Source organism: Grus americana, chromosome 12, assembly GCF_028858705.1.
Source record: "Grus americana isolate bGruAme1 chromosome 12, bGruAme1.mat, whole genome shotgun sequence".
Lineage (NCBI taxonomy): Eukaryota > Metazoa > Chordata > Aves > Gruiformes > Gruidae > Grus > Grus americana.
In genome coordinates, this window is record NC_072863.1 from 22977949 (window position 1) to 23003056 (window position 25108).

Consider the following 25108-nt stretch of genomic DNA (forward strand, 5'->3'; position numbering starts at 1 on the left):
TCACATCTGGAAGAAGACACGGTTCCTCACCCTGGGATAGGTTGGCATATGGCTCAAGCACCAAGTGCACAGAAGTCAGAATGGATGAGGCAGGTCACACAGAGAATGGGATTTGAATCCACAAGACCCAGGCTGTGTTGTGGCATCTGCCACCGTGTCCTTGGTCTTGACCCCAGTTCAAGAAACTCTCACGTACATCTCCTCCAGGCAGTGGGACCACCTCAGCTCCCCAAAGCAGGGCCTGGGGGAGAGCAGGAAAGGGGTCCACAAGCCAAACCAAGGATTGAGGATCGTGGATGAGCTCCCTGGCTCCTGGGGGTCTTGAGGGCTGGGTGCGTGGCAGGTCCCTGCGCCAACATCTCCCGGCTTCTGTGGGCAGCAGTCCCTGGCCAGGGACAAGTTTGGGGCCAGAGACAGATGTGGAGGGTCAGTGTAAGTCCAGGAATAATAAAAGATCTGGCTCTGCTGATGGTAACAGGTTGTCTTGGGCTGACCACAGCTCCCTGTTGAAGTGCAGCATACCGGGAAGGAGTAGGACGTCTGGGAATAGTAACTGGTTGCCTTGTGACACCTCTAGCAGCAGCACTGGGGAAGGAAGACTCCCTTCCAGTTAGAGGGATGAAGATAGGGTCTGGAAACCCCGTTTCCAACTACAGAGGTGTGGGAGCATTCACAGAGAAGAGCCAGCTCAATTCCCTGTCTTGGCTTTCTGCTGCTCTACCTACCGGTGGTAGCCTGAGAAGGCTACGAAGGCAAAAACCTCGGACTCTGGAGAGCTCTTCATCAGCTCAGCTGGCTCCTTCCAGTCAATTAAAAAGCACTACCGGTTGGCTTGGAGGAAGAGCCAGCAACAGAACCAAGTGCAAATTAATGCACGGAGGAAGGAGAGTTTTCTGCCACTCAGCAGCCTGAGCAGCCCCAACGTGAAGCAGCCTCAGCTGGGAAGAGCACGGGGCTGGGACCGGCTCTGCTGTCCTCTAATTGCATTGCATTACATGAGACTGGGGGGAGACTGCCGTGAGCTGGGCGGCATTAGCAGGGGGCCAGAGGGAGGTCCAGACCCCCAGCCTTCCCGAGCAAATTGGCACGTGTGAGCTTGCAAGGAGGAAGATTTTGAGTGACACCGGGGCACTGTATCTGTGGTAGAAGCCTGGGAACCTGCATCAGCAAGTTTCAGCTCTCAGCTCTTTTTCTTCTTCACAAAATTAAAGATGTAACACTTTCCTCCGAAAGCAGACAGTTTTCTGTCTTCCATCTTCAAAAAAAAAAAAAATTCTAAATTTTTTAAAAAAGGCAATTTTTCTTCTGGAACCAATTTCCATGCCCAACTGCCAATGATGTTCAAAGTTGTGTGAGACAGAAGATGCTTTCACACACTTCAGAAAAAGGCCAGCAAGCTAAAAATCACAAATAAGTACCCATCTATGGTCACCAAGGGCATCAGGGCTGTCATCTGGGTCTTTGGACCAAGAATTGAGGTATGCCCTGGCTTCTCCATCCTGGGCAGGATGCTCCCCTGCACCTGGTTCTTAGCTCCTTGTCCTCCGGTCTGGTAGCTGTAGCAAAGGAAGAGCCCAAGAGCAAGAGAAATACTCAGAGATGCCTCAAAACTGTTGACTCCCAAAAGCTAGAGAGCCTCCCTTCCTCCTGCTGCCTGCAGGTGAGTTTAGATGATGCAAGGAACCCACCTAAATTAACCAAGAATGACCAGCAATACCCAAGTGCTGCGCAACTCTAAATGCTCCCGGGTCTCTCTTCCCAGCCTGATTTGGGCTAAAGAAAAACCTCTCTTGAAATCTTTGAATTTCAGCTTTTCCCCAAAGTTTCAGACTCAGGATTAAGGAAGATTGTCCCTGGGATATTCAGCTCAGAGGAGGAGCCTTATGATACCCAGCAGTGAGGTCTTCCAGCCCCCCAGCAGTGTCACTGATGGGGTCCTCACAGCAGGTTACAATGATCTCTGCACTGGGACATGGACAGCAGCTTCCTATGAGCTTCCTAGGAGGCTTGAGGACGACGGTCCCCTGTGACGTACCCTTGGTTTTACGTCATACTGCAGCTCAGAGCATCAAAGTGTAATCCGGGTGGATTGCACCAAGGTGATGGTGGTTCCCTGGGCTCGAAGGGAGCCTAGCAAGAGAGAAGGACATGGTCAAAGAGGATGTGAGCTGACACGCTCACACGCACACAGCACTAAGCGCACGAGTCTATCTCTAGCAAAGTAGGTCACATCAACAAGAGGCTGGCTGAGCGGAACAGGACGCTCTGGTGTTAGATTAACATGAACATGAACATTACGAGTCGCTCGCTCCTCCCCCGGGGTCCCCCTGGACCAAGCTGCTCCTTCCTCTCACTGGCAAAGCCCTGAAGGAGGAGAAAATCCCTGGGAAGAGATGCAGAGAGTCCAACCCTCGTGATGTGCAGAGAGAAGGGCCCACCACAACCTGGAGTCACTGCCCTGGAGAGGGCTCCTGTGTTGATGGACCTCGAGACCTGCGACCACCCGTGACGGTGGCAGGGAGTGAGGGAGCTTTTCTGCTGTCTGGAGCAAGTAAATAAATTTAAAAAAAAAATATATAAATCATCCCCAGAGTTCCCCAAAGGTGCCATTAAGGAGCAGAGAGTTAGTGATTAGTGGCAACAGGAAAGGGGGGAAAAATTATAAACAAAGAAGTCATCGTCGTGTCCATGGGGAGAGCACTTCTAAAAATCCTTTAACAGGGCTCATTAAATATACATGGCCTCAGTGGCTGGCTATACATCCTGATTAGCCCATGACTTCAGCTCCTGGAGTCCAGGGTGTTTCTGCTCCTCACCAAGGAAATAAAAGCTGGTGGTCCATCGCAGCGGGCCCTGCGCCTTGGCACGGAGACATCACGACCCCATGGAGCCCCACGGACCTTCCCGCTGTATGGCACAGGGGGTGCAGGCACGAGCTGGTGCAAAACAGGGCCAACCCGTTCGTTCTGGGTGAGAAACAGAATGAGAGAGAAGGAGGAGGAATCAGCAGGGACCGAAAAGACACCAAAGACTCCGCTTTCAGGTATTTCCTTCCACCTCTGACAGCCACAGCCTTGACGTGTGGCTTGGGTAAGAGGAACCTTTGCAAAACATCTCCCTGTTTTATCCAGGGCTGCTGGAGCACAGCCGCGTGGCATGGCGGGTGAGATGCTGCAGGGTGCTGAGCAAGTCTCTGCTGCGGTCACGCTCACCGGGGCCAGGTGACCGGGTTAAAATCTGTGTGCACCCTCTACCCTCCATCTTCCCTTGCTCTTCTGCTGGAGAACATGCAGCTCACCCACTCATTCAATCAGAGGAGCGGTCCAAGGCCTCTTTCTTACCCCCCTTCCTTTAATGATATTAATATTTTATTACTTTTCATTGGAAGAAACATGCAAATGAATGTGTGTGGGAAGGCCCTGGAGTCTTCCAATGTTAACAAAACAAGTAAACAAGGATTGTCCTCCTTATGAACGATGTTAACACAATATACAAGTGTTGTTCTACAATCGATAACCTCATAGGAAACTCGGGTGGCTGGAGGCTCTGTTACTACATTAACTCAGATTGTCATTAAAAGGTTTCTGCTTTGCTGATCAGATTTTTTTTTTTCCTCAGCAATTTCTTTCAAATATTACAGTAGGATCAGAGAAACACAGGGCTGCACAGGACCTGATGGCTCGAGTGGACCAATTCCTATCATCTCGGGAGCTGCCGTAGAGCCCCCAAATGCTCCTAAGGGGATAGGAACATTTTCAACCCTAAGACTATAGTTTGGCACCAAGGCTATAGAATCAAGAGGCCAAGTGAACTATAACTTCACCGCCTTAGATAGTCTCGGTGTAGCAAGGAAACAAGCAGCAGAAGGGCTTGAAACCACTATGAAAAATGTCCTGACATCTCTTGTTGGGAAGGGAGATGAAGCCAGGAGTCCCCGCATGTGTTCACAAGGTCTTCTACTGCCTGAGCTAAAGGAGTTTACAGCTCTGTAAAGTTCTTACCCAGTTCAGCTGCTTGCAGGAGGCAGATGCTCAAATGGGAGATGTGGAAAGACACAAGACGCAGATTAGGATTTATACACCATCCAACCCAAAACACTCGGGTGAGGAGGAGTGTGAGATTTATTGCTGGCGATTTTTAGCCGCTGATCTCAAGATGGACCCTGATTAAAAACAGAAGTCTCGTGCAATACAAACCTTCCCAATTCAGATAAGCCAAAGTCCTACAAACACCACATTTGCCAGAAGTCGTGATAATTGCTATATTGTCACTTTATGCAAAATGTCACAGATGGTTTTGCATAAAGGTAGCGTGACATCAGAAAAGAGAGGAAAACAAAGATAGCACCTGCTTGCAGTAAAATCAAGTTAAACATTATCAAAAGCAGGAGATGTAGGTGCGAAGCAGCTTGTGAGATTGGGTCCTTCAGGAAAGTTTTCTCGGTTTGATTTCTTTGGCTGTTCAGGGTGTAAGCAAAGGTGTGAAGTCCTGCTGCATGCACCAGTGCAATGCAACATTGCCAACTTCTGTTTTCCTTTTTTTTTTTTCAAATTCCTCCCGGTTTCAGCCATCACTCGCTGAATCCTGTGCATGAAAGGTGGAAATACCGAATGGGAAATCCTGCTCGTGTGGCTCTGTCTACGAAGCAACAGCTGCACAGAGCAAACGGGACGCTCGGGTCCAGCACAGCAGTCGTGGCTCCCCGCGACCGAGCCAGTCTCTTCCCAGATCCGAGTCCCACGACTCACTCAATCACTTCCATAAACATCTCCCTTTGAAACAGCAGCCTGTTTTTCTCACCGCTCAGCCCGGCCTGGGCCGGTGGGTAGAGTAATTATGTTAATTCTGCCATCAAAATGATTAGCCATTCCATTTCAGCCAAGAAAATGCTGGAAATTGGCTCATGATTTATTCTACGCTCTTATTTCATCTCATCCTTTTAACACGGCACTTGGGTCTCCCTGCAGCTCGCTGGCCAATTAGTCGAATCAAAGGAGGCACGTAGAAATGCAGGCCTTAAACACAGCCCGGGTCCACGCGTTGGCAGGATCTGGATGGATCTGTTCTCCGAGGGTTGGGGAAGTGACATCTCCCTTTCCCTGGGGATCCTCCACCAGGCTGGACTTTCTCTCCTTCATGTTCAAGCAACCACCTCCATGGGGGACGGGCAGCTCTTACGTTCATCAGTTTCTCTGTGAAGTAGAGAATCTCTGAGCTCGGTCCAAAGATGAAAGAGACTGGTCTTTCACAACTTAAATAGTGATAAAATTGCTCAAATAAAAACTCCAGCTGGAAGCAACCAGCAGTGACCGAGACTGGAAGAGGCCAGGATCCCTCGCTCACCCCAGCCGTGGTGGACGCCCCACCAGAGTGTTTTTCTCTAATCTGCTTTCGCGTGTCCCCCACGGGATTTCCAGCGCTTCCCTGGGAAATCTTCCACAGCCTGACACATCTCTCTGTCGAGACGTTTCCCTGGGCATTTCGTTTTAAATTAAAAGCCCCATTCTTCTTCTTTGTGTTCCCTTTATGCCTTGACATGTCCTCTCTCTCCCTGCATAACCAGTCTGCTGAGAAACAATTGACATATCATCCATTCGGAGCAGCGCACACCCGGCCCTTGCACCCTGCCCGTCATCTTTCCCTGGTCTGTCTTGATTTATATCCCGATGCATTAAAACTTTAGACACTTCCCATGTCTTGAAGCCTGAGAGCTCCATGAAGTGTCCAGAGGGCACATCAAGAGGGTCTTCCTGGAGCTGAGCAGGGCCAGCCCATCCTCCACCTACCATGCCCTTGGCAAACCCCTCCAAAGATGCCCTGCTATGTCACCGCATGTCACAGCTCACACGTGTGTGATCTCCTGTTCATGACCCATCTCCACCCTCACTCTCCTGACCCATGGCACTGTCCCCACGCACACGTCCGCCCCTCCAGCACAGCACCTCAGGGCTACCTGGGGCCATGCATCTGCTTGCGAGGACACCCCGAGCCCCTTCCCTGCCTGCACAGACATGTTACGGGGTGGGACAGGTTCACCCTTCCAGGAGGAGCTGAGCTGCCACCACCATGGAGCAATTTGTCTCCTGCTGACCCGTCTCAGGCTGGTTCCTGCAAGCTGCTAAATGGAAGTGACTCCCAAGTTCTCCCGGGGCCATCTCCCCATTTATCTCAATGAGAGCGGTGACACGCCAGACTGTGATGCATGAGGCATGCCACCTTCCTCCGCAACGTGACATCTCTGGGTTTTCTGCTTTGCTGCCTCGCCGCCACGCTCTCCCACGGGACGCCCGTCACTGCTGGGGGTGACAGCTTCTGCACTCAGTCCGGCAGGCAGCAATACTTCCTAGGAGAAAACACATTATTTGCACTTTCCTTTAAAAAAAAAGAAAATTAAAAAATAATCCACGGACACATCTGAAGTGCCAATGGTTGCTTTTGAACTTTCTGGTTTGCTCCGCTCTAGGCTGTCCGGACTAACTCCATAGCCAGCAGTGCTCCCCAACCCCCAAAATGGTCTGGGGGGAGAAGGAAGAGCTGCCACTACTCCATCTGCCCTGAGGCACAGAGCGGCCCCACCAAAGGTATCACGACTGCTCACGTGTCACAGTCGTGGCACTCGGCTCGGGGACAGGCGACCTCACGCAGGAAATTTGGGACGGGCACAGGGCTGAGGCCAGATCTCCATGAAACTACGAGAAATACCATCCAGCCTGAGCCACCAAAGGAACAGCCCAGCAGCCTGAGACGAGATTCACGCGCCGTGCGGAGCAATCGGAGCAGATTTAATTCAAGCCTTTCCCCGCTGTCGAAGCCAGCAGAGTCCTTGCAGCAAGCCGCAACCGTACAGATTCAAATGATTTCTAAATTACTCTTGCAAACCCTTTCAGTGGGAAGGTTTCCTCTAAATGGCGTGAGCGATGGGAATTTGGGAGCTGATCTGAACGGCAGCGCCTTTCCCCAATAAAAATACTACAGGAAGGAGGAAAGGTGGCAAGAGCAACATCCCCCCGTGGCGCAGCCCTGAACTCCTCCGCGCAGCTGCTCCAGAGCCAAGGGCTATAAATTACCAGGAAGTGACTTTTCTCGTAAATGGTTTTAATTTTTGTTTTTATGTTCGGAGGGGGACCTGCGTGATCTATAGCACAACAGATTGCTACTGGTTCTCCCACAGAGCTCTCGGACATCTCTCAGCCTTTTTTTTTTTTTTTTTTCTGCTTTCCCATTAACGGGCAGCCCTAAAGCAAAGCCGAGGAGGCTCATTGTCGGTCAAGATCATTCCCTGGCCCGAGCCAGAGATGGACAGATGCAGCCGGTGTCCAATAATTGCCTCTTCCACGCCATCATTTCTCGCTGGCAGGAGGAAGGAGGTAGCGAAGTCTTAAAGGCAGACGATGCTGCGCTTGCTGGGGCATCCCCGGTTTATTGGGGCTGCTGTGCTCTGACACCTCCTCCGGGTCCAGCCCCTCCGTGCTCAGGCGTGCATGGACAGCATCCCTGCAGGGACGGATTTCCAGCAGAGATGGTTGTATTGCACCCTTCCGAGACAAGGAAAGGCTGGTCACTCTCTGGGGAGAGGAAAGACAGAAAGGCAGAGGGCTGCAGCTGGGGAGTGTTTTGGAGGTATGGGAGCAAGGGTCCTTCCAGCACAGTATTTACAGAGAAAATCATCTCAAATCGTCTGGTACAGACAGAGGCACCGATTCACGCTGCCTGTGCGGGATGCAGAACCGGGCAGGCAGGGGCCATGGGTTGGAGATGCACTGGCTGGTGGGGCAGAAGCCCACAGCGATCCAGGTGCAATCTAACCGCATGAATCTGGTTTGAGTTAGCCAAGGCAAGGCTGGGTTTGAACATCCAGAGCAAAGGCTTGAAGAGGGTGTTTATGCTCCCTGAGACCTGACTCCCATCTGAACAAGCGAAAGCTCTGGGATGCAGACGTGAGGGCTGGTGCCTCCCTCGGACACATCTTCCCCGTGTCCCCTGGGCTGTTAATTTGCAGCTGGGGTTGGCAGTGATGGAGATCATACGTGTGCTGCTCTGCAGGAGATCACACCTCTGCTGCTCTCCAGCACCCGTGTTTCAGGTTCCTCTGATTTCACGGCATGGTTTTGGCAGTGCCTGTGATGTTTGGGCTGGTAATGGTGTTTTGTGTTTAATGACCTCAGCTTTCATCTCACTGGAGCCCAAGAAGTTTATGAGTGCTCCCAAAAATACCAGTTGCCCCAATCGTTCATCTATCCCTCCCTCTCTCCTTCCCCTGAGGCTACTGGCTGTTGCAGGGCCATCAAGAAAGTCGGGGGATGAAGCAGATGTTATACAGGGAGATGCTGAGGAAACAGGGTTGCTTACCCTAGAGAAAAGAAGTCCAGAGGGACTTCAGCTGCCTAATGGGGCATCGCAGATAGGATGGAGCCAGACTCCCAAAGGTGCACCACAAAAGGTCAGTGGCCAAGAGCTGCTATGAAGAAAACTCCAGTCGAATGAGGGAAAGCAAGAGCGTGCCCCTCCTACAGAAGGGAGGTCCCATCCTACATAGATTTTTTTCAGTGTTTTCTACGATATGATGAAAGAGATCAGGAACTGGATCTAGTTAACACCAAAACCACAGTTTGCTGCTGGATCACGCCCCTTCACCAGCTCATTACCTGAGCAATGGGACATGGAGCTCTCTGATGGACTTGGTGATGGAGAGGCTGAGTTAGGAGCTGCCTCGCCGTTAATTCCCATTATCATTCCCGACAGTTTTGCTGCATTTGCAGGTTGGGTCACAAGATGGAGCAATTGCCCTATTTGTTATTCCTGGCTGGAAACCACAGGGCTGTCCTCGGCCCCTGCCTTTGGGGAGCGGCGGGGATTTTTTTTTTGCAACCTGGATCAGCGGGTTTTTCTTTGCTCAGGTCCCAGGTCCCTGCCCCAGTGGACATCCGAGTCTGGACAGACCTGCTCCTCAAATCCACCCTGCGGCACCACGTTCCTTGCGCAAGCAACCGGCACAGCGTGCCCAGCAAAAGGCCCATTCAGACCATCCACACCGGCTGCCTTCCTGCACCCACGTCCCACCTCTGCCCCATGGTCTGTCCCACCACTGGGTTCTCTGCATCTAGGAGGTCAGTGCTGCCGCAGAGTGCTCCCCAAAGTGTCTCTATGCCCAGATTTCAGGTCTCTTCAAAGCGACTGGGGATGAGCACGCCTTTGACAGCACAGCATCGGTTCAGATCTCCATGCCCAAGTGCCCTCCAGCTTCAATGGGCAACCGAGATCCCATCTGGGATGCAGGAGTCCCCTTGGGAATCACACAGGTCACAGCCTGGTATTTTGGGATGTGGCTGCACCTCATAACTCTCCAGGAGCATCGGAGGCGGAGGAAGAGCTGCCCCATAGCTCAGGGGATGGCAGGACTGTTTGATGGACCACCTGCAAGCACTGTGGCAGGGAGGAGACAGCCAGCCCAGGAAAGGTTGAGAGGGAGAAAATAGCCAGGGAGGGATGTGGGAGGCTGACATCTGCCCAGGGGAAAGGTGAAGGAGCAAAGAAGGAGGTGAGCAAGGAGGCGGTCTCTTGGAGGAGGTATCTGGGGAAGGAAATCAAATGGGGCAAGATGCCACTTTTTTCAGCCAACGTGGCACATCTGGAGAGGTGAGATTGCAGGGTGTGCCAGGGAGGCATTGCACTGTTGATCTGGCCATGAAGAAGAGTCTCAGCGTGGCTGTTCCTAGGGACTTACTGTGGCTTGTGCCAGCCGGGAGCCTCCCAAGCAAACCACTTGCATTAGAAAATGATGGTTCACTTGAACTGGAGTTGTTCCACTCCTCCAGATCTCTCGTCATTAAAAACAAGTTTGGAAGTAGTTGAAACATCTTGGTTTTCCACAGACACATTTTTCTTAGGACATCTTTTCCCTCCTGAAACTCACTCTGAAGTTGATTGACACAACAAAATGGCCTCTTTGGAGTGACCAGTTCCAAAATAGTCATTTGATCTCTCACTTCCCGAAAGCTTTCATCGGGATGGGAAAACTGCGAGAGCTTGGGGAGAAATCCTTTCTCAGCAACTTCAGCCATCAGAGACCAGGCCAGCTACTTTCCTTACTCCCCATCCAAGCCGGCAGCGCAAGGCATGGCTGCACGGACCCTTTGCCCCACACACCAAATATTTCATGGAAGTTCAGGGCCACCCAGCGCAAAGCAAACAGTGTGAAGCCACAGCTGTATAAATATCAGGGGCTGCTGGCCATAATCCTTCCTCCGGGATCCTGGGACCTCTCAGCATGCGTGCGGCAACCGAGGGAGAAATGCTTGAGCCTCACCCCCATCCCCAGTGGGCTCCAGAGAGGGAACAGCTCCAGCTTCTCTCCCATGGAGTTCTAGCTGGGGTGCAGCAAAGGTCTTGGTTTTTCAAGCAACCCTTGTGTTCATCCACACACACATCTCTGAGCCATCGACCTGCTGCCAACAGCTCCAGCCTTTCCACGAGGAGCGATAATTGAGGTCTCACCACCATAGGGCAGATGGGTGGAGAAGGTGCCAGGTGATCTCATGAGCAGGGTAGACACCATGGATGTGCAGGGGGAGTCCTCTGAGGCTGGAGAGATGAGCAGGATCCATGTGAGACAGCAAGGTGCTGGCCCCATACGGCTTGATGGCTCTGGAAGAGAGAAAGCCCATGATCACTTCACTTGAGCCCACCAACATTTGTGGGTCAAACCCCTCAGTCCCAGCCCACTGAGACCTGTCCCGATGGCTGATGGGGCTTGGACAGAGACAGGGAGGACAAAATATGTGTTTTACTTCTCAGGATCTGCTTGTCCCATGGCACCTGCATAGGATTGACTAGATCCAGAGCAGCAATGGGTTTCTCCAGCAGACACCAGACAACAATTGCCAAGCCACAGCAGGACAGCACGTGGTCTCTCATCCTCTTCCTCCATGAGACCTGCTGCTCGGGATGAGAGAGGAGATGAATTTTCCCAAGCTGCCGTCACCTGTCGGGCAGCAAACGAGGCCGAATTTCCCCCGTGCAAAGAGCAGTGCCAACAAACACCATTAACACCCCCCACAAAAAGTCTAAGAGTCCCATCTCCCTGGCTGGTCCTTCCGCCGTCCCCGCCAGCTGCCCCGGGCTGGCCCAGCTGCTCATTCCAGGCGTGTTTCTCATGGCCATCGGAGGAATGCAAAGCCCTGGGGTGTTCAGGGAGACCAGCACCAGATCTCTTCCGAAAAGGGACAGCGGGGTGATGTCAGCGGAAACATATTTTTAACCCGCATTCGAATGAAAAGGAAACGACCCAGAGGAAACGCATCAAAAAAAGAAAAAAAAAAAAAGAAAAAAAAAAAAGCCTCCTGACAATGAAGAGTCCAGCTTTGCTTTCAAGTTTTACTTTTCCCAGGACACTGACTCCCTCCTGCCCTTGGCCGAGAGGGAAAAGAGCGAGCGAGGGGGCCAGCAGCCTCCCCACACACCCCACAAACAGGAAGCATCAGATATATAAAGATCGGGGCTGCGTCAGGAAGTGGAGGGGCAGGACATGGGACGTGCCAGGGCCCTGTGACATCCACCTGGGCCAGCAGCCCACCTGAAGACGGGCACATTGGCTGGGCCAGCCTGTGCAGAGCAGGCTCTGATGCCGTTCGACCTTCTTCCCTATGACCGTGCAGCCAGTGTAAGCCAGCCAGCAGAAAGATGCACGCTTGCATCCTCATTCACGGTGGGATAAACCCTGGGGAAATGAAATTAAGGGGCTCCTTCTGCAAGGAAGACCCTTTAAACATTTTCTTTTCCACGATAGAGTGGACACAGCCTGCTGGGCCAGGCAGCAGGAGGGTTGCAGGTCCAAGCCATAGCTTGGCAGACAAAAATCCCTGCAGCAAAACTGGGGGGGGGAGGTGACAGTAGGGGTTTTCTAGAGCCTCAGCACCCCAATTGTCATCAAGCTTCCATCACCCCCAATGGGACCTGGATCATCCTCCCAGCAGGACCCAAATTTCACTCCTAGGGAAAGCCATGAACTTCAGATCCACTGCTGGCCCCAGCCAAGTGGGTCATTCTGATGGGGAGGAAGCAATGGGAGAACTTCCTCCCACTCTGTGTCCTGGAACATGGGGTGACCTGGTGGCTTGGGCACCCTGCTGGCAGCTGAGGGGTCCCAGCAGCTGGCAGGAGGGGACGGATGGGGCCAAGGTGGTGCGGGCAGGAGCAGCAGCCCTCACGGGCTGGAGGGCCTCTGTCATGAAGCTCTGCAGTCTCCCATCTTCAGGGAGCCTCAGGGGACACCTAACACTGACTTGCATCCTGGGCAATATTGTCCAGGTCAAATTGCCGTCCAACCTGCAGAGACATCCCGTAAAGTTTCACCCACAGTCTAAAACAACCCCTCGTTTGTCTGCGTCCCTCCCAGAAATGCTCTGGGCACCCTCCGCTCCTCACCAGCCCGCTGCGATGCTGACCGTGCATAAACAGCAATGCAGCGAGTTTCGAGAGAATCAAACCATCCAGCAGCCAGACACCGCTCGTCCCGCAGAGCCAGCGGGTCTCAGCCCGGCCGGGACACCGTCCCTCCCCACCCCAGAGCTGGGCTGTCACCGGGGAGTTAATGCTCCGAGTCTCTCCACCGGCTGACAGCTGATCGATGCACAGAGGAAGGAGGTTCATCAGCCCCAGACGTGCCCCCCTCGCCTTCCCCTCCCCGAACCCATCCGTTCCCATCCAGCAGCCTGCGGAAGAGCCATTTGCTGAAACCTCTGCCAGAGAGGCTCATTAACACCGTTTAACACCCCATTTCCTGGAAGGCATGAGGTTCCTGCGGACACAGAGGGAGGCAGGGATGGAAGGAGGGAAGGGGGAGGTGGTACCCCCACGCAGGGCATGCCCGGCCCCACGTGGCACCATGTGCTGTCAGCTAGCGCAGAGAGCGAATCCCCCCCAAAAAAACTTATCACCCCGTTAGCTTGCAAGTGGACCCGCTCCCCATCCCTCTGCAGGTACCCAAACGGATCGCACGGGCACCCAAAGGCAGGGCGAGACCCAGCAGCTGAGGATGAGGAGGGCAGGAGTGCCCCGTGGCTCCGGGAGGTTTCCAGGGGTGGATCCCCCCCACCAACCTGAAGATCCCCCTGTGCTGTGTCCAGCTCTGATCTGGAAGGGGCTGAGCCGGGGCAGCTGGGGTGGGCACGACCCCCCAACCCCGCACAGCCCGCTCTGTACGCGGAGGGTGCGCACGGATGGGGCCAGCGTCTCCAAAGCCCTGGGGCCGCTCCAGCCCTGGGGGAGAGGGGTAACATTTGCCATCAAAGGTCGGAGCAGCAGAGCTCGGCATCCCCAAGTCCCAGCACAGCTCAAGTCAGCTTGTCCAGGGGATACTGATGGCCTCTTCTTTATTTCATTTTTCTTCCAGGGCTGAACTCCAGCCCAGAAGCTCTTCCCCAGACCTGCACAAGGGAGTTATTTTTAGGCGCTGTGGTGGGAGGCAGGGGCCAAGAGTTTGGACCTGGCTGCAGGAAAGCGGAGCTTAGCGAGGCAGGAAGGAGCCGGAGGGTGGATACGAGGAGCCCTCCCTGCCTGCAGCCACCGCGGCTCCTTCCTCTGTCACACACCACCGGCTTCCAAGAAGCGGCCGCCCAAGGGGAAGACACTCGCTTGCCCACCCGTGCATGTGAGGGGCCCCGTGCCGAGCCGTGGGCAGGACAGGAGAGGGCAGAGGTGGTGGTGGGAGGAGAGGAGCTTCCAAGAGCATCCCGTGAGACCACAGCCCGGGGGGATGTCCCCCGCAGAGGCCACGCTGGTCACTGGCTTTTGCCCCCATCCACTGCTGGGAGCGGGGGGAGCAGAGGGAGGATGGGGTGCGGAGGGAGGCAGAGTGGCTTGGCGAGGGGCTGGGTGCTGCAAGGAGAGGATTAGGGGAGCCCGAGAGCTGCGCCGCTGCAACTGAGCAAGCAGGCATGAGTTAGATGCTTAAGTATGCCTCTGCAGGGTACATCAGCAGGCTGGAAAGGGTTTGGATCCAGGCGCAGAGGGCAGAAGATGCTCCCTCCCGAGTGCAGAACCTCGAGGTTCCCATCCTCCCCATGTGCCTGCAGCCTGAAAGTGCTGCCCCAGCAGCACCCCCATGTCCCTGGGGTGCCTGGCAAGGGCTGCTCAGCCAAGCTGCCAGGTCCTCTGCGGGCTCACGGGACAGGATTGAGAGCTCTCTGCTCAGCTGGTGCCTGGGTGGCATCACTGTGATGCTGGAGGACACCTGGGAATCGCGATGGACGAGGAATAAAAAGAAAAAGAACAGCCCGAAGCGGCAGTTCCCAGGCTTTAAGGCAAACCCGCAGATCAAGGGACTGTCTGATCTCAGTGTGTCACCTGCATCCCCGTTTGCCTTATGCCAGCGAGAGGATGCCCCCTCTGAGAGCGGCAGCAAGAAGAGGGATGGCAGACCCCCAGCCTCCTTGCTTGCAAAAACGTCGGCAGCACGTTCCCTGCTCCGTCAGCCTCTATGCACGTAAAGCAGACCTGATACTCAGGGGCAAACCTGCTGCTGCGTGTTTCCCAAAGCGTTCTGCACCCACCTGCCCAGCAATACGTGTCCCAGAGGTTTTGGGTGTATTTGAGGAGGGTTTCTTCTTTCTTGTCTCATGTTTTTGGGAAAGCCTATTTGCATCAGTGGTCCGTCTACCTCCAAAATCCTGTGCCTGCCCTAGCTGTGTATCTGACATTTCTGGGACTTTGAGGTAGATTTACTTCTGTTTTAGGCAAGAAGACCTGGTAGACCAGTCTTTGCAGATCAGATTTCCAACCCCCGTGCTTTACCCAAGCAAATGCAGAGTCTTGCTGCAGGAAAATGGTTTGCAGGCTTGCACCAGCGAGTTCCTTGGGTCTGATGGGCCTGGGAAATTGCAGCTTATCTGTGGGAGAAAGGGAAAATCAGCAGGACCAGAAGTTTTCTTTGCTGTCCCTGCGCTCAGCTCCCGGAGACGGTCCCTATCTCCTCGCCTCTAAAGCGCCTGCAGGTATTCCCACAGTCCCCCCCCAGCTTTGATGGACAACTTCCTTCATGCTGAATGACACTTGGGGACCCACCAGCGTGTGTGAGGGGTTTCGAGGACGGCTGACCCGGTCTCCACCCTGCAACAGTGACAAGAATGAGCCCTTGCCCCCTCCTTAATCCACCTTCGCCCCATCGCCGAGAGGAGCCGGTGAACCCTGTCCCCTGACCTGTGAAACGTGAAAGGGAGGAGGCAGCGAGGTGGGGGGAAAGCCAGGACCCACCGTGGTCGGCCGGCACTGGGCATCCCCGGGGGCTTCAGGCCACCCCCAGCACTCGCCGCCCCGCATTGTGCATCGAGAGCGGGGAGGAAGGGGCACCGGCACGACCCCAGCCCGCCGGCACCGTGAAAGCCGCCTTTGTTGCGGGTCTGTCACCCCGGCACAGGCATCCTGGCCTCTGGTTTCCAGGACGACGGGAGGAGGAGGAGGAGGAGGAGGGTGGGTTGATGGGGAGGAAGGTGAGAGATGGCAGCAGGGAGGTTTGGACAGTGCGGGCAAAAGTGAGTCCCAAAAAGTGGCTGGGTGGTTTCTTCAAGGCACCCTCTTGCTGTAAGGGGAGATGCTGAAGCTGATTGCAGAATCACAGCCAAGCCCACGCTGGGAGCAGGGTGAGCGCTGGGTCAGGATGCGGCCCATGGGCCTGGCTCGGCTGTACCCCACATCGGTGGGGTCCCTTCTGCCCGCATCTCTTGGTCTCAAGTCAAACCTTCCCCAGCTCACAGAGGGGGAAGCTTGCAATGGGACCAGTCAGTCCCAACGGCTACTTGCCCGCTCTAACTGCTAGCTTACGCCACCTCCAACCCCCCCACCCATCCCACCTAGCAGGCAGAGCTCAGGTATATTTTTAGCCAAATATTTATGGTTTGTCCCTTTGCAGCTTTCCATTTCCATCAGATTTCAGGGGAGTTCAAAGGTGTTTTCCTGCCTCCTACAAGCTCTGGGTTATTTATAGCTGTCCGATGTTGGCAGCCCAGTTTTCACGGACAACTGTGCGGTGACAATGTGCGCATGGAAATGGCTCATTGCCTGTGAGTAACTCCAGGACCAGCCAGGAGCCTGAGGAGTGACGGGGTACTGCTTACGGTCCTGGATACAAGGGAGAGTCAGGAAGGGTGGGTGGTGAAGAGCAAAGAGACACTCCTTTAGGCTGGATATGAGAAAAAAGAAAAGTAATCCAACTGGCCAGGGAGATCTCTTAAGGCTTGGGATGCTCCTCGGGGGAAACGATGCTAATCCTGCCCCATGGGCTATTTCAAGCAAGGGTGGCCTAGTTGCCGTAGCTGTTCTCACTGGTTCTAGCTCTGGGGATGCTCTTATTCTACCTTAGGAGCTCAGGAGAGGACAAACATCGTATTGGCACAACGTCGTTGCTGATCTCAAAGCCCTGCCCGCTCAGACCTGGGTGCCTCCACAAGGCACGGTGCCACGAGCCCCTCAGATGCCCGTGCCCAGCTCCTGGGCTGCGGAGAGCCTTCCCTTGGCTGGGACCGGGGAACCAGCACCCGGTGCTGCGTCACTAGGAGCCAAAAGGGTGACTGCTTACACAGCCACCGGCACGCAGCCGGGCTGACCCTTCCCAAAGCTGCCAACGGCCCCGGTGGTGACCAGAAGAGCTGCCAGCCATAGGCGAGCTCTGACCCCCCCCATCGCGGTGCAGGGAGGGAGCGTGTCCTCCTGTGCCATCCGGCAGTGAAATCTGGCCGGGCTGCAGGGAGAAACCAAAGGGGACTTCAGACCAGAGTTTTATCTTTCCGTGGTGACCATCATGTCCGGGGACGCTGAAAAAGACGTAGCATTTGGGTCTTTAGGGATTACGTTGCTTCGGGGAAAAGGAGAGGTGAATCAGGACTCTTGCTTGCATGTCTGGTGTGGTGTTTTTCTTTCTCTCCGCGGAAGGTGCTTATCCCGCACCACTGGGAGAACGCGGCAGGGTGAAGCAGGCATTTCAAAGCTTGAGAGACCAGGGGTCTGGCATCCCTATAAAACTCCATCCTTACTTACAAAGCTGCCAGGAATGACCAGGCACCTGCGATATCTGAATGCCACGAGGGCTTTGCGGAGCTGCACAGCCGGCCACGAGGACGAGCACCGTCCCATTCCAGACCTGACTCCACGCTGTGGCATTTTCCACTCCTGCTAAAAACAAGCCCTCCGCCCGCAACGCGCCTCCGCTGCCGAAGGGACTGCTATCTTCTGCATCTCCTCAAGTGCTTCCCTGCTCTGACCAAGGGCAGGAAGGGGAGAAGAATACCACATCCATCTGCAAGCGCACAGGAACTCGTAGGGAGCTGGAAAAGAACTGTCGGAGCTGGACGGGGTCCAGGGCAGCAGGGACACACACCCCTCTGCTCAGGAAAAGAGCCAGAGAGACTTTCATCGCCACGGCTGCCCCGCATCTCCATTTTACATCCCATCTGAACAAAAACACTTCACCTTCCTTTTTTTTTTTGCGCTCGCGCACACCTCTCCCTTCAGCATCAGCTGCCGGCGTATGGGAGTGCGGTGGACTATTTAAGGAAAACGCCCAATAACGTTACAATTACTTACCATAAAAGCCTCATGTTTCCAATAACAGCCTAATGTTCCAGGCACCTGTCCAACAAACTCAGATTTTTCTTACCTGCCCACTGCAGGATTCATATCCATCACACTTCCCAACAGACATCTGGATGTGCCATTGCAAAACTGCAAGGCTCGGGAAGACCTCAGAATAGCTGCCACATCCGTCTGCAGCGGGGACGGGGGGCTAGCAGGACCTCTCATCACTTACTGGGGTCTGCAGCGGGCTGCAAGCAGCGACTGGTGTTGGAGACGCAATGTTAAAACCAGCGATTCACCTGCAAACGGAACAGTCTGTCTCTGGCTGGCAGCATCTGCCTGGCTTGGACTACCACTGGCAGCTCCAGCGTGGTCCTCAGATGGCCACAGCTTCTCCTGCATCATGGCAGATGACAACGGAGGGGCCCAGTGAGACCAGATGCCGCTCTCGCCTCCTAACACGGTCACCCTGATGCTGGAATGAGGAGGAAATGGACAAATGGAGCAAAAACAAAAGGGCTCATAAATGTTTTTCTTGGTCAGATCCCACGAGCCCAATCAGCAATATCCGCAATGGCTTTTACAGACCAGGCTGGGCAGCGCGATTTTGTTCGAGCGTTCCCAGGGAACAAAAAAAACCATCATAAACATGTGTCTTGCTGAAAACAGTCCCTCTGATATGAAACCATGATTGTTCACCAGCAAAGTGACTTGTGGGCTTGGGAAACAGTTCACGAGCAGAGGAGATGGTGTAACAGGATGTGGGCACCTCATCTCTCCGTACCAGTAGACAGTCATAAGCACTGGCACTCACCCAGCAGTCAGCTACAATTTGTTTGCACGCAGGGTTTGCTGGAAAATTGCATCCAGCCATCCAGTTAATAAAAATCATCCTCACACAGCTCACCGGCAGCGTTTGCTGAATGAGAGATGGATGCTAAATTATTCACTCTGCACCATCGGAGCCTCAGTGGTGGAAGAGAGGGGAGGAAGATTTCAGCGCTGCTAGTCATGTTGTGCTGTCAATTACGGAGCACTTCATTCTCAGGGCTGTAAGGCTACCATCTGGTACTAAATTCACCAAGAAAAATGGGGGGGGGGGAAAGACGGCAGCATTTTTAAGCATTGACTGCTCATCACACAGCAGTTCTAGAACACATTTTCTAACATTCACGGGAAGTACGAATCCAGGGGGAAGTGCAGAGTGGAAGGGATAATATGCCATTTAGAGTATTCCACCTACACAGATGTAGAAGAAAAAAAAAAATGAAGGAACAAAATCCCATTCTGCCTATCCTGCCCGGTACCTGGGAGGTCAGTGGAGAGGGTCGACGCAGCATAACCTCCTGGATGTGTCACTGGCCTTCACAGCCAGGCACTTTCCCGTTCCTCCAAGTATTCGGCTGTTCTCTTTGGCTGCTGAGCCACCTCTCAGCCCACTCGAGTTTTGGACCTGACAACCAGGGACATGAAAATATTTGTAAGGTGACCAGCATTATGGGAGGTCCTTGTTCTCAGTACGCAACTAGAAATGCTCAGAGAGGAAATTTTGAGAAAATTCTGTTGGGCATTCGCAGCCAGGTGCTTTGGTGTCCACAGTGGAAGTGCTTTGGTGGAACTGCGTGGTGACAAGACTTTGGATGCACCGTCTCTGTTTGGAACCACACCTGGCCCTGCTGCATACCACACCGAGCAATGCATTTTATCAGGAACCAAGCAGAGGAGACACATTAAACAGCAGAGCAGAGCGTGTCCCCGCAGGCAGAGCTGCGGAAGAAGATAGAGCACCTTGGCTGGATATGAAAGGCGCCGGGAGAACAAAAGAAGAGAAGGAGGCAACAAAAAAAATCAGACGTGAAAACATGCTCAATAACTTGTTCAAAGAGCCGCAGAGTCTCAGCACGGAACACTAGAAATTTTTTGGGGGGGCTTTAGTAAAGATGGAGGTGAGGGCACCCTGTGATTCCTTAATCTCTTACATGGCCCAGACAGGAGAGAGGGACAAAGATGCAGTGCTGCCATGTGGCTTCCCACAGAGCGTCGCGATGCTGGGAGGAACTGAAGCAACCACCAGATGCCTTGGGTAAGTCCGTTAACTGACAGGCTTCTTCCTTTTCATGCTTTTTTCCTCCAGGCCATGTACCTTTCACCCTCAGTATGACTCTGGAGATCACAGAGGCTGGCATTGCACGGGGAAATAATGAGGGAGCTTGAAAATCAGGTTTAAGATCTTCAACCTGCTGTGGCTTGGACTTAAAGCATCCACAGTGCGCTCAGGAAGACAAAACTTGAGATGTATCCTGCCTTCCCAGCCCTGCCTGCTCCCAGCCCCATCCACACTGCATGAAGCTTGGGTTCCCAGTACGTCCCTCCCCAGAGCTCCCCGCATGGGGCTGAAGGCTCCAGTGAAGGCTATGGTGAGTCTGGTCTGGAAGGCAAGCGTAGACTCATAGTAGGTGGCACGGATTTGCCTGGTAAGGTCCTGTGATAGCTGCAGAAAGTCCTACAGCCTCGCCCATCCTTTCTTTGTTTGGTCCTTTCCTGAGTCATTGCTTCAGCGAGGGGATTCATCCTGCCTGCTGATGGGCCAGACAGCTACACATCGGTGAGATCCCTCACATGGGGTCTGTACTGCTAGTGGAGCTGCCCAAAGAGATGGCAGATCCTACAAAGTCTGAAGCTGTTGATTTACTTACCGCAAAGGTCACTTTTGCACCACATTTCATGACTGGTGCCCCCTAACACGAGAAGGACCCACTGATGGAAGGGGGCAGAACCTGGTTGTCTCTCCTCAGCACCTCCTTACATGCCCCTTGCCGTGTACTCTGACCATCGGCTTCTCCCTTTGGGCACAGTGGCTCACAATAGAGGGAAAAAACCCTGACAGAAGCTTGAATTTCCAGTCTTCTTGGGACTCTTCCACCTCTCCCATCTCTTCCTGCTCTGGAGCATGGACTGCTGAAGCTGCCGCTTTCTTCTCGCCCCAGTCACCATGCCGGTTAAGAAGTGATGCTCCTGCACAGCCGGAGGTGCTGGATGCTCCGTTTACTTTCTAGCTCTCTCTCCCCCCTTTTTTTTTTTTTCTGAAGTTGGTCTTTCTGTCCTTGAGGAGCTGAGGGATGTTCAAAAGGAAAGTAAAACCCCACAGAATACAGGTGGCAAAGCCCATGGGCGCACGCTCCAGGTAAGGCACTATTGCCCTCACCCCGTTAGTCATTCTCTAGCATGTCAGACTCATCCAGCCCACTTCTCTCCCTCCAAAACACGGCGGGCTTTTAGCCCGAGCATTGGGGGGCGTTTGATTTTTAATGCTTACTTATTTATTTTTGACATTGCACAGGCCATTCCAGCACCCGCTTTATCTCCAGTGATCTTTGACCCCTGCGTGTCAGGAGTTCAATCTGGTACGTTCCACTCTTTGCCCCCACTTAATTCTTTTTTAGCTGCTCAGCCTTTGAAACCTGGTGCCATATGCCAGCCCAAAAGAGTCCTGATCAATACCGGGGGACCACGTCTCTGTGACCTTGCAACCTGCACCGCAAAGGGCAGAGGGCAGAGCAGAACGTTGGCCATGTTTTCATTACGAGATTTCGGCTGCATTTGTTGGAGGGGGAGGGAGAGCCTTTCTTTCTTGCTTTCTTTCTTGCTTTCTTTTCATGAAATTTAGTCCAGCTGGGACACCAGAGCTCCTGGCTGCCTGATGATTCCTCTGCCTCGCTTGATGGGAAAAAAAAAAAAAAAAAAACGGGATGCCTGAAAAGGTGAAATAGAAAGACCAGCAGCACATCTCAGCCTAAGAAAGGAATTGTTCGTGCCTGTCCCTTTCAGACAGCCAGGGTGCTGCGGGAGCGCAGAGTATTGGTGTCCCTTGTAATGGAGGGACCCGTTAAAAATCGCTCGGTCCGAACAGAAGCCCTGGGCAGCACAGGTTGCTGCTTGGCAAGGGGGGCACCGGATTTCTCTCCCCCAAAGCTCAATCTCTTGCACAGCTGAGCCTCTGCCCCGGGGAAAGAGTCCCAGGAAGGTGCTGCGGATCCAGAGCTGGGGTGCACGTCCCTGCCCTGCACCCCGCATCGCAGGCACGGTGGTGGGGGTCCCTCAGCCCACCCTGCTGTGTGAACCGTGCCTTCTCGGGGTGCGCTAGTCAAGGGCCGCTGTATTTGGAAGCCACTCTTTTTTCAGGCACAGTCCTGCCTCTTGGTCATTTTTTTCTTTTTTTTTTTTTTTTTTTCTCGTCTGTGCAAAAGGCACAGGCACCTGCTTTCTGCCCCGGCTGCTTTCATTCCTAGAACAAGGAGAAGAACAGACGAAAAGGGAAAAGCTTGTGCCGTCTCCTTGAGACAGCAGGGCTTTGATGGTACTGGTTCCAAAGGGAGATTTAACCCAGCTTCGCTTCATCAGGGAGGAAAACCCAGCAATTAAGTCTAAGCCAGACCTGTCCAGCCGGGAACGGCCAGCTACCGAGTACCTACGGGATCTTCTCCGTTTGGTGCTGCGGGTCCCGTCCCCGTGGCGTTTGGTGCTGCGTCCCAGCAGAGCAAGGCTGCCAGGGACCGTGTGGCAGGACCAGGCTGATGGTGCTATCACCTTGTGTGCAACACGCCAACACGCTCTTTCCCTCGGGCAGGGGTCGTGTCCAGCGCCATATCCATAGCTGGGAAAAAGCTACTCCCCAACACAAGGTCCAGACCTCCAAGGGTTACAGGACAGAGCGTGGCCGTGCCATCGGCCACCACCGCGCACGACATATTGCCCGGGCCACTGGGCTCTGAACTCGGCAGCCAAATCCTGTTAAACCTCCTGGTTCCCCAAGGTGCTGAGCACCTCCCGTATCCCAGGTGTCTGCAGGGTGAAGCTGTGATCGACCCACACCCTTGATAAGCAATAACAACACTTGGAAATGGCTGGCGGGGTGATTTGGTTGGTGTGGATTTGGCTGCTGGTTGAAGAGTTTAATGCCCGGAGTGAGCACGACTGCCCAAACCAGTCCCACCACGACTGTCCTTTCTCCTTTGCCTCCACCTCTCTGCAGAGGGATGCACAGCCCATGCCCGGCTCTGCAGGACCAAAGCTATGTCCCAGCAGGAATGAAAGCACTTTTGAACCATCCTTGCAGACTACCACTTTGGGGTCAGCAGCTTGTATATGACCCTCTTTGAGGGCTTTTGGGAGCATTTTTGAGCTTCGATGAGTTGATGACTCCTCCCTCACCCTAATTACCCCCGTGGGGCTCTCCCCAGGGTGCCCGGATTTCTCTCTGAGGCTGGAGAGCCAGGAAAGCCCCCGCTTGCATTGGTCTGTGACCCAACTCTTTGCCCAAGGGCAAGAACGATGGAGCATCTTATTCGTAGTGTGCGTACCCACTGGCGGCAAGGGGAGCCCGTACCCCAGACAGAGAACTAATTAACCCTTCTGACAGCTTCGATTAAAAATAAAGGGGCCTTCAGGTCCCTGCTGGAGTGGCCTATTTTACGTGTGCATCTCCTTGGTTTTGCCTCAGCATATGATGTTCAGGAGGCGGTTATTTCAGGAAAGGTACGCTATAGATAACTGATCTGCCAGCCAGGTGTCATGTTCCTTCATTTATTTTCAATTACTTTGTCTCTTTAGCTCCGGTGAGAATTGCCTGGTGTCAATTCATTTGGTCACCTCCGTGCTTGCTGCACCTCTCCGGAGGCACTTCTCCGGTGTGGTGTGATCTCTCCCCAGGGGCAGGCTGTTACAAAACAGCTCTGCTTCTCTTTCAGCTTCATCTTGTTCTCATCTTCCGGGCCACCCCCAGCTCCGTGCCCTTTGTCGGGGTCACGCAGAGTTTCTGGGAGCAGCAATAGTGTGACCACGCAGAGGAGAAAAGCTCTTTCGCTGCAAGAAACCCGGTCTTTGGGGCGGGAGCCTCCCCTCTGCTCCTCAGGATGCTCACGACAGCGATAGGCATGGGTAGCAGCCGTGCCCAGCACACCCAGCTGGAAAGGTTTCCTGCAAACCTCCTTTCCCAAGTGCATCTGGCTGTCGTTACTTACTCGGTGGCAAGCTCCTGGAGCACCACAGGAGCCGGGCACTGTCCCGACAAGCATCGGGGTAAGAAGGTTTGTGCTGGCAGCCCCAGGGCTCATCTCATTCCCTCCGTGCACTCTGCTTTTATCGCTTTTCTCCCTCCCACCGATACCAGCACGATGCTGTGCCCCTCCGGCAGCCCCTGCTCCCTCCGCAGCCCAGCCAGAGCTGCTCGCTGGGCTCCCTGACCATCCGTCCGTGCCCACCCCGACCCCAGCTCCCTCTAACAGAGCCGGGACAACTGCTGAGACAGACGGCACCATGCAGAGAAATAGGGACACTCCTGACAGGAGGTGACACCAATGTCACCAGATGTGTCTGGGAGAGACAATCCAGCCCTCCTGCCTCTCGCCGGAGAATCCCACGCAGTGCTTTGTGATTAAAGACAGGCTGAACCCTTGAAATCCAAATTCCCCTATGCCTAGGGGAAGTCCAGACCTGCAGTTTGAGTCTAGGCTCTCCTCTAGCTGAACCCTCTCATGGTGGACCACCTTTAGGATGAAGTATCTTCATGCTTGCTTACACATCTGGGCACCTTTTTACCTGCCTGAGCTGCTCTCCAAGTGCAATCCGAGCCATTCCTGGCATGTCCCCACTCCCGCTGGCACCGCCGAGCTGGCAGGGCTGGTGACATGGGCTCGCTTGCCTGCCTGCTCACTGTCGGCAGCACGGCCAGCTCAGTGCTGATGGTGACAACGGCAGGGACCAAGAAGGGCATGATGTAATTTTCAGATCCGTCGGGAAGGTTTCAGCAGCAACGGCTGGAAAAAAACAGCATTTTCCTGTGAAAAAGGGCACATTTGCTCTGGTTTCAATGAGAAGGAAATAAATAGAAAGCCTGGTAGTGACTGTCCTTAATTGATTAGTCATTTCTGCAGATGATAATTGCACATCAAAAGACTGAGATCCTACTGTTTCATGCAAATGTCCTTACGAATAACAGCAAGGCACAGGGGAAGTGAGTACAGGAAATAAATCCTTTAGAAGCTACCCAGGAGAATTTGGAGTTTGAGCTTCATTTGAGGAAAACAATTTTGCTCTGAATGTGCCTGGAAGAAATATCCTCAACCTCAGGCACTCCCCGAGCACCAGAAACACGGAGAGGGAGGATGCCACGGGCAGCGCCCAGGTGAGGAGCTCTCTGAGGGGAAAGCGTGGCTTCTTCAGACACCAGTGGAGAACTTTACGGTGCAGTTGGCTGCAGAGCCAGGGGCTGAGGCGTTGCTGCTTGTGCTTGTAGGGGTATGGTAGTAACCCCAGGAAGAGCAGCATCCCTGCAGCTTGGTGCATCAGCTGCCAAGGACAAAGTCTGGGGCAGGACTGAGGTGTCCGGAGGAAAGTGCATGTCAGTGCCTGGACTAAAATTGGAAGATGGACCTCCTGCCGCTCCTGCTTTTTGTGCATCATCCCCAGTTTAAGATCTTCTCCGCACATTGCAGTTTTCTGCGCTCTCTGACACGTGTCTGGGGTGTCCAGTCTGACTCCTGAT